The sequence below is a fragment of the Macrobrachium nipponense genome, chromosome 24 (assembly GCF_015104395.2).
Source record: "Macrobrachium nipponense isolate FS-2020 chromosome 24, ASM1510439v2, whole genome shotgun sequence".
Classification (NCBI taxonomy): Eukaryota; Metazoa; Arthropoda; class Malacostraca; order Decapoda; family Palaemonidae; genus Macrobrachium; species Macrobrachium nipponense.
Window position 1 is genome coordinate 60,684,041 of NC_061091.1, and position 10,000 is coordinate 60,694,040.

At 35.6% G+C, this 10,000-nt stretch overlaps 1 long non-coding RNA gene across 1 annotated transcript in view; it reads left to right on the forward strand.

Moving 5' to 3' along the window:
* The window catches only part of LOC135204216 (uncharacterized), a 485,141-nt gene that overhangs the window by 460,658 nt on the left and 14,483 nt on the right, over positions 1-10,000 (forward strand). Inside the window, exon 4 of the long non-coding RNA XR_010312136.1 lies at positions 3,967-4,021. This is a non-coding gene — a long non-coding RNA (uncharacterized LOC135204216). The remainder of the gene's footprint in view (positions 1-3,966; positions 4,022-10,000) is intronic.

Consider the following 10,000-nt stretch of genomic DNA (forward strand, 5'->3'; position numbering starts at 1 on the left):
CGGGGTTTTACAACATTCATACTGCACTAAATCGAGTTTTGTTTACCTAGAAGTTAATCCCCCATCTACTTGCTTTTTCTTTGATTTTTAGAATGAAGAATCATCAATAAGATCAATTTTGTATGTAACATAGATTACTTCCTTTAATTAAAGTCAAGGTAATTCCCTTTGTCTTTAAACCTCTTCCAGAATAACTATGATTTCCACAATTACCACTGCGATTGTTCCATAGACTCCAAACCTCTCTCTCTCTCTCTCTCTCTCTCTCTCTCTCTCTCTCTCTCTCTCTCTCTCTCTCTCTCCTCTGAATTCTCAAATCACAGCATTAATGATATTCCACAGCGCGCACACCGTGGGTGAATTTCAATTTTGTTTGTGTGCGTTGTTTCAGCATCAAAATATCTATCTGCCTCGGAACCGTGTGTAATATAGACGGGGTTTTTTGCTTATATGTCACCACCGGCTATTTGTTTATGGCGCGCTCTTTTCACATGATTGATTCGGTTACGTGTGTCGGTTGGTTGGCGTGACTTGTAAAAGTTTGTGGTGCCCTTTTTATATGTATGTATGTGTGTCTGTATGTATGTATTTATGTCTGTGTGTATATGGATATGTGTGTGTATGAATAATATATATTATATATATGTGTGTACATAAATACACAGCAGACGCATTCTTTTCCAATACTTCAATTACCTTTATTTTGATGAAAACTTTTTTTTGAAGGGCATACATACACACACACACATATATATATATAGATATATATATATATATATATATATATATATATATATATATATATAGATATATATATATATATATATACATATATATATAATATCTATATTATTATTAATATAATATAGATATTATATATAGATCATATATATATATTATATATAATATTATATAAATAATAATATATATATATAGATATCTATATATATAAATATATGATATATAATATATATATATATAATGTATAATTATAATATATATATATATATATATAATTATTATATATATATTTCTATACTATATCATATATATATATATATATATATATATATCTCTATATAATATATATATATCAAATATCTATATATATATCTTATGTATATATATAATTAATATTATATATATATATACTATTTATATCTATATATATATATATATATCTATTTTATATATATATATATATATTTTCTATATTATATAATATATATATATATATATATCTATATATATCTATATATATATATATTTCTCAATATCTTATATATAATATATATATATATCTATATATATATACTTTAATTATATATATAATATATATCTTATATATATATATATATATAATATGCCCTTCAAAAGAATGTTTTCATCAAAATAAAGGTAATTGAAGTATTTGAAAAGAATGCGTCTGCTGTGTATTTATGTACACACATATATATGATATATTACATATATGTATGTATACACACGCATATATATAGATATGTATGAATTATATTCAGCTGTATTCTTCTCAATCAATAAAGACAAATTATTTGGATATAAACGAGTGAAAACGAAGGAAGTGGTCTGTTGGAAGCCGAAACTATTGGGACAAATTAAAAACTTTCTTTCTTCCTCTGTGGTTTCTCCTTCGTGGTCATTGTGAGGCACATCGAATTATCTTAACTTCGTGATTGAGAAAAATACAATTAAATATATTATATATATGTATATATATATATATATATATATATATATATATATATATATATATATACAAAATGGATGAATGTGAAGGATTTTTCCTTATGACACCTTCAAACCATATAGCTTGCACAAACTTGGCTTTTATCCCCTCCATCCTCCCTAACTTCCAAACTCTAGTTTCAGTTCCGTTTCTTATCGTTTTACTTTCTCTCCACTTGATTTAACCATCTCAAAACGCTGGTTATCTTTTTTTACCCGTTCACATTCAACAACTCCATTTCATTTTCATTTAAAGTATGTATGTTAACAGTCTCTTCATTCATTCCAATCTCGGCTTCCTTAGACATTCCGATTTTAAGCTTAGTTTCGTGCTAGCTCAAATCCCTTCGTCACCCGAGTGACCACCATATCCGATATAATTCCATGCCATCTGTGCCATCTACTTCAAAGGTTGGTCATCGGAGGCACGATGAGTTTAAGTGAAGTACTATACCACTTTTCCCTCGACCAGGATGGTTTTTCTCTCTAGCGAAGGGTCCCGTTACAACAAATCGCATCATGCCTTTGATGGCTTTAACAGAGAATTGTGTGTCTGGTAGTTAGTCGAATGTGATGATCTGCAAAACATGAAGGTGAAGACTGGGGTATTATCCTCACCGTAAAAAGCGTCCTGAGAACTGGAACGCTACCACCATCAGTAGTCAACTATAATCAATGAGAAAAAGGGTTTGCTTGAGAGAAAACAGATGCGGATACCTGCACAAACAGCTTCTTATAGGAAAAAAAAGAAAAAAGAAAAGAAAAAAACTTTATGCAAAGATCTTCTGTTCCCAAGACCCTGCTAAAGTACGCAATGCCTTCGGAATAATTGGCTCCTCTCATTCTGTGGTCACTGTTTTCGAAACCCTGTTTATGTTTTTTTTTTTTTCCTACATATCCTCGCACACACAAATTTCGATTTTAAGTACAAAAGCATGATTCCACAGGAATATGTGCAGTAAAATCTAACTAATCCTTATACCTAGATTAGGCATCATGTCGGTTTGGGATTGATTTCAATTCCGAGTACAAAAACATGAATTCTTGAATTTGTGCAAAAGAGTTGAAAGTAACTTTTGTACCTTGAAAGCAGAGAGTATTAGTTCACTGTCACACTACTTTTAACTCAAAAGAGGACGTTATATGGAGAGATTTTATGGGTAGTAAATAATAACAAAGTCAGGAAATTTGCGTACTAGATGTTAACCTCAGGACCATCGGCTTACATATCCTCTAATAAACATATCAGGAGGATTTCATTACAGCGCCAACCGCCCCCCCCCCCCCTCTCCCCCCACAAAAAAAATAGATAATTAAAAGGAACAATAGTTACAGACTATTTACTCAGAGAGAGGGGGCCAAGAGGATGAAAACTCAGCAATTTAAAAATTGTCAACCAGTTTCAACATAGGCAACTAATTTTGGACTTGAAACCGCACAGACAGACAGACAGACAGACAGACAGACATACAGAAGTTGGGTGAAAGCGGGGAAGAAAGAGAGAGGGTGGGTAGAGAGAGAAGGGGAAGGAGGAGGGAATAACGATAGTTTATAAAAAAAAAATAAAGAAAAAATAGTTGCCCCCGGAAATAAAACTGACCCAGTTTTTTTGGTCCATTGGATTCTTCAGGCTTGGATTCGAAATATTTGGCATTTCTGAAAGTAGCTCCTATTTCTGCCTCGTAATAAGGTAATTCGAAAAATTGAATATCCTGTAAATATATTGCAAGGAAAGGCCTCGGCCCTCGGGCAGTTTACTACGACGCCGCTCACCGTTTCGCAAATATTTGTGTGAAGGTTCGTACGTAGCCCATTTGACAACTGCCGTGGGGTAATGCAATGCAAGATGAAATATGAACATTGCCTGTCTCGCATTACTCATACAGAAAACCATTACGTATATTTGTCGGCGAACCAAGCAAATGGAATAGGAAACTCCAAGTTAATGATTTCCTGACACGGTGAAAATGAAGAGAACAAAGCTCAGAACTCCACGACATAATAATCCTTGTCGCGATGTTACACATGCGACGCAACTTCCGCAATTTTAGTCTGATTAAAACATACTATTATGAGATGAAACATGGGCAGGCCGTTCACGTAACTTTCCTTTTGGACGGACAGTCGTAGTCTCATTTATCATGTAATTCATTTTAGCGTTTTTCCTTATATTTTGTTGTTACTGAACTGTTCTGTAAAAATATCTCATTTTCTTTCCAGGGATGAGGTCGTACTGAGAAAAGCAGACGTTTCCACACTTAAAAAAAAATAAACGGTAAGAAATTATAAATTTCATACACTTTTTTTTTTTCTTTTTTGCTGGGTGTAATTCTGTTTCATTATTTTGAAAGCACTTATAGTTTGATATGCCCATTTTTCATCCATCGGCGCTGGTGGCGGTAGAAGAATAGTTCCTTCCGATTCTTAGCAAGTCCCTGAGAAAAATCTGTTATTGGTACATATAGACAGCTATGTCGATTTTTTGGTGGCTGGTCGGGATCGAATTACAGTCACAGTCCTTTTGAACCTGATCCCAGTATTTAACCCATGGGCTACTGCAGTCTCATATATATATATATATATATATATATATATATATATATATATATATATATATATATATATATATACATATATATATATATATATATATAATATATATGTATGTATGTATATGTATATATAATTTGTGTAATTGTAATAACTGAAATCCCTCTTAATATCTCGATTTTTTCACCATTTCTGGATTAACTGGTCACTGCAAAGCCTAAAACTCTAAATTAAGGAATAATAAAGAAATTCTACCTCGTCTTTTTATACCAAATGCAGGTTCGAATCCTGCTGCGGACGTAAACATTTATTCTTTTTGGGCTTCAGTCTTTGTAGTGACAAGTGTATCAAGCGCCTCAGTGGCGTGGTTGGTTTGGTATTTGCTTCTCACCTCGGTGTCGCGGGTTCGATTCTCGGCCGTTCCATTGAGGAGTGAGAGATGTGTATTTCTGGTGATAGAAGTTCACTCTCGACGTGGTTCGGAAGTCACGTAAAGCCGTTGGTCCCGTTGCTGAATAACCACTGGTTCCATGCAACGTAAAAACACCATACAAACAAACAAACAAAAGGTGTTAAGAAAAGGAGGAGTTAAGAGGGCATTGTGGTTGTCACAATTAGGTATCTAGTAAAAAAAAGTGGCTAGTAAATACTACATAAATACACACACACACACACACACACACATATATATATAATATATATATATATATATATATATATATATATAATATATATATATATAAATACATACGGCTTTTTTACAATAGGTTCGGGAGGCACATTAATCGCAATTTTTTTTTCATGATTCCCAATATAATGTTTTTATATTTCTCTTTTGTCTTTTTCATTTAAACTTTCTTGTTTTACTTCCGTATTCACATTTTAGAGGAAAATGAGTGAATCATTCTTAGGCGGTCCCTTTCAGGTTTATAAAATGATTGACTTCGTATCTTCGTATCTTTCATCTTTTATAAGCCCTAAGATCTTTTGCAAGCTCAAGTGTAGTTCCTTGAAATTTTCTTTATTTCTTTCTTTTTCACTTTCTCCTCTCCTTCTTAGATTGTATATAAAAAAATCGCTTGACTTATTAGAAATAAAAAAAAAATCACATACCCAACAAAATAAAAAAAAACTACAAATGAATTCCTTACATCTCCCATATTTATGATTATGATGGAGGTACGTAAAAAAAATAAAAGTAAAAAATTAATATTTACAGCGGACAATGTGTGAGTGTCGACACAGCATTAGCGGATGAAATAGAAACCGCAGGTAAAAAAAAAAAAAAAGCAAGCAAAAACGTCCCTAAAGGCTCCCATATTCATAATTGTCACAAAAAAAAAAAAAAAAAAAAAAAAACCGCTGATGAAAACCTCCGCCTGAGATAGCGTTACCCCCTTAAGCACCTTAGTGAGAAATCCCCGGGCGTAAATCATGCGAGGTTGTGACAAGACCTACCGTTAGGCAGATACTTAAACGGCCAGGAGGAGCTCGAGTTCATCCCCCAGGTAAGCAATTTGTCATCTCCCTCTCTATATTGCCTGGCTCGTTTCACCTGTCATAAGTGTCATAGCACACCACGCCTTTGCGGTATGTCGCCAGTGCCAAAGTGTCGCTTATTATGACATCCGAGATTATCGGCGTGTTATATTAAAGGTGTCATATTAGTCGACGCGAGCGGTGCGGTCTTCATTATCGGGGAGAGCGATCTCTCTCTCCCTCCCCCTCTCCCCTTTTAACTCAGGTGGGTCAGGTAGGGGAGCCGGCGGCGTAAGCGTGGACGAAGCGGAAAGCCGCCGACGGGTATTGAGTCATAATCCGGTAGTTAGCATGCTATGAAACCTTTCTCCTTTCGGGTTTTTTATAGCCGCAGACGAACATAAATGTATATCATAAGTCGATGATGAATGCGGAATGTAGATGCCGCTGTAAACATGGTCGTATGTTGTACATTTATGCCGAGTGGTATGATTTTATGAGTCATCTTGCAGCGTTCGTCTTGGGGAAGGGTGCAAGGGGCTCTTCAAGTGATTGCTGGTTGATTAAAGATGTGTAAATATTTATGTTTGGGTATGTCGCGAAGTGAAGGCGGCAATTTCGATATGATTTAGGATGACAGGTAAAAGTAATGTTGCGATAAATGTAAGCAGGGAATATTTTTTTTACGCTTCTCATTGAGATAACACGCCGGTGATTTGGGGTTTCATGTTGCATAGATATTCAGAGTTCAAAGGAAGATGTTTGAGCGACTGTGTTTGTTGGAAAAGAATAGGGTGTCATTCATGATCGTCATTGTTTGTGCATATCAATGTAATCAGTGAGAAAGAAGAGTTAAGGTCATGTGCTGATTTGTTTTACTACATACTCCCCATGGCTATTTCTTACCGGCATCCATTTAAATATGTACCCAAAGACAAAATAAACATGAATACATACAGGACAATACCATACATCAATATATATATATATATATATATATATATATATATATAATATATATATATATATGGATGTATACTTACACATTTACATAGTTTATCATATTTTGTCTGATGGCTTATGTTATCTGAAAAACTTTTTCACTTTGCTTTTTTGTGTTGGTTACTAGCTTGCCTATATTCGACGGGTTTTAAAGAATAAATGATGAAAATATGATATTTTCCTTCTATGAATCTGTTTTTATTCAAATTCTTTGAACGGGTTCCTCAGTCCCCTTGCTATTGTCTGTAAACTTCTTTCCTTTACTCTGGCCAAATGGTTATCTAATAATCTTGCAGTCTCATCTTTGCTTTTTTTTTTTACCGCATCTCCAATTCCTTCAATACTTTAGTATTTACAAAAAGAGGCCTCGGTGACTAATGATGCTTATGTCACTGACTCATCCGCAGTTTTACTTCGGTCAAATTTTCCAGCTGTATTTTAATGCAAACGGCATTTCATTCTTCAGTGTCAGCCTTCAGGAGAACCCACATGGTCTGTGCTGCCTTAAAAATATTATCGCTGCACTGTACCTGACTTTCGCAAAACATACCTCAAACTTATTTTACATGCATATCATACCAAGTTCACCGATATGCTGCTTTTCTCTTAAGTATCAGTCGTTTTTTTATTTATTTGCCAGAAAAGATGGAAAGCAACGAACTCCTATTTCAATCGTACCTTTGCTAAGGATTGACAGATTCCCCCCTCCCATACCCCCACCCCCATTTTTTTCCGGTATCCTATCGGTTGAGTAAAACGGTATGAGAGCGAATGGATAATTTTATGAAAATAAGTTTCTTTACCGAGACGTGTTCATTTGTCTGTTTATTATTAATACTGTGGGCAACCTGAAGTAGTTTCAAGTCTCTATATATTTTTAAAGCTAAATAATCATCGCTGACGGTATTGCGAAACATAAATAAAAACAATTATAAAAAAGACTTTTAATCTGAGACTTTGATTCTGTAGACAAGTAACGATAGTTGCTCTTTTGATAAGGCTAATTAGCTATGGCGATCAAACTAGTATTGTATATTTCTCGTCTTTCTTCAACTATCTCGTTCTAATCAGCATATATTGACATTTCGGACTTAATTCTAACATCTGTTATTAAGTATAACTTTATCAGCATCTTAAAGCTCTATTTCAAAGTATTCTGTTGTCATTGTTGTGTAGACCCGTTTTGAAGGGTATATAGTTCCAGTGATTCAAATCCAAACACCGCACAGAACATGAAATGGTGGTTATTTATATTGGTTTGTCAACTGAAACGGTTTCAAAAACGCAACCCGAGGACTCCCTTTAACCAGCCAGAAATGACTTTCGTACCGCCGTCTAAAGGACTTCACAGGGCAGGAACGCAAATACTGCAGCATGTACGATGCAGGGATGGGACCTAGGAGTATAGGGAGTAGTGAGGAGGAGATGTGAGGAGTGCCCTTGCCCTGGCTGGTAGAGAAGGGAGATGAAGCTTAATGAGGAGCTTATTCTTGTCACCTGCTGTCATAGAGGAAGTTGGCAGACATGACAGGTGTATTCGTGGCATGTCATACCTGTCATATCCAACGCCATGCCTGTCGTCGGGGGGACTTAAACTGTCCGGGAACAGTTCGCATTTGGTTACATGCAGTTGACGTTACTGCTGTGGCAGGTATTTGGGTGGGTATGCAGTAAAGGGATGGTGAGTGGCAGCTAGTCAAGGAGACCTTTTGGGCCTTTCGTTCTTGTGTTTAGATGACTTATATGAACGGTAGCCTCTGTTCTTTTTCCTTCCCTATTTTATGTCAAGATCAGTTACACGCATGTAGGTTGACAAATAGATGTACTCTCACATACCCACACATATATGTATACACAGACCCACACACTCACACACACATATATGGAACAATTGTGTGAGAAGCTTGAAAATCAAGAGAAAGATGTATATGTGATATATAGACCTAGAAAATGTATAGGACTCAGGCGATGGGAGGCTGATGTGGAGGTGTTGAGGATGCATCGCACTGAAGGTAAATATTTGAGAGCCACAGAAACGAAGTGGATACCAGACGGAAGAGTGACAAGTTTGATGTAAAAATATGTCGGAGACACGGGTGCGTCATGTCCCCATAGCTGTTTTATATCATTATGGAAAAGGTGATATTGATAAAAGAGGTTAGAAAACAGTGTAAAAGAGTAGGATGAGGGAATGAGTCATGAATGGAGTATAGAATGACTGGTGTTTGCAGATGATGCAATACTGAATTGGGACAATGAAGAGAAACCGCAGAAACTAGCGACAGATTTTGAGAAAGTGTTTCCAAGAGAAAACTGATGCGAGTAAATGGGAATAAGAGCAATGTTATGAAAGGACGCCAAGGACGGCGGGAATCAACAAAAGGACATGAAGGAATGGCTAAAAGGTTAGCGTAGGTGACAGGATGGAACAGAACGTGTTGTTTAGTCGTGTTAACGGAAGAAGAAAGGATAGTGAACAGATTGTACAATTCGTAAGCGTTACGAGTGGGAAGGCTCGATAGGTGAGTTGAAAGGCAATCAAAAGGTAGGGCCTGAATATCCAGGAGGTGGAGAGTGCATTCAAGTTAGGTGTGAATGACGTAATGTGTGTAAGGGTGAATCGACACAAGGCTGATGAACCCTCTGTTTGGGTGTAAGAAGCGGCTAATGTTGTAGGAGTTTTCTGCATAGAGCGTAAATTCAGTAATTAGAGTATTAGCCGAATATTAAACATATATGTACTTTTTTCTCTGTAGGCATTACTTAAGGTTCATTGCAGCGTCCTTTCGGCCCCTAGCTGTAACCTATTTCATTCTTCATACTGTCCCTCCGTGCATATTCTCATTCTTCTATCTTACTTTCCACCCTCTCCTATTAATTGTTTCATAGTGAAACTACGACGTTTTCCTCCTATTACACCTTTAAGACATCCTTTTCTGCCAATTTTCCTTTCAGCGCTGAACGACCTTATAGGTCCCAGCGTAGGCCTTGGGCCTAAATTTTGTATTGTATCCTATTTTTATTTTTCATCATGTGGTTTTCCTATCTAGGGGGGAGAAGCAATCCACAAGTCTAGCAGAGCGAGCCGACCGCTATATCACACAGCACGTTGCTCCCATTCAGCTCATTGCACTTTCCTCACAAAGACTCTATATATATATATATATATATAGATATATATATATATATATATATATATATATATATATATATATATATATAT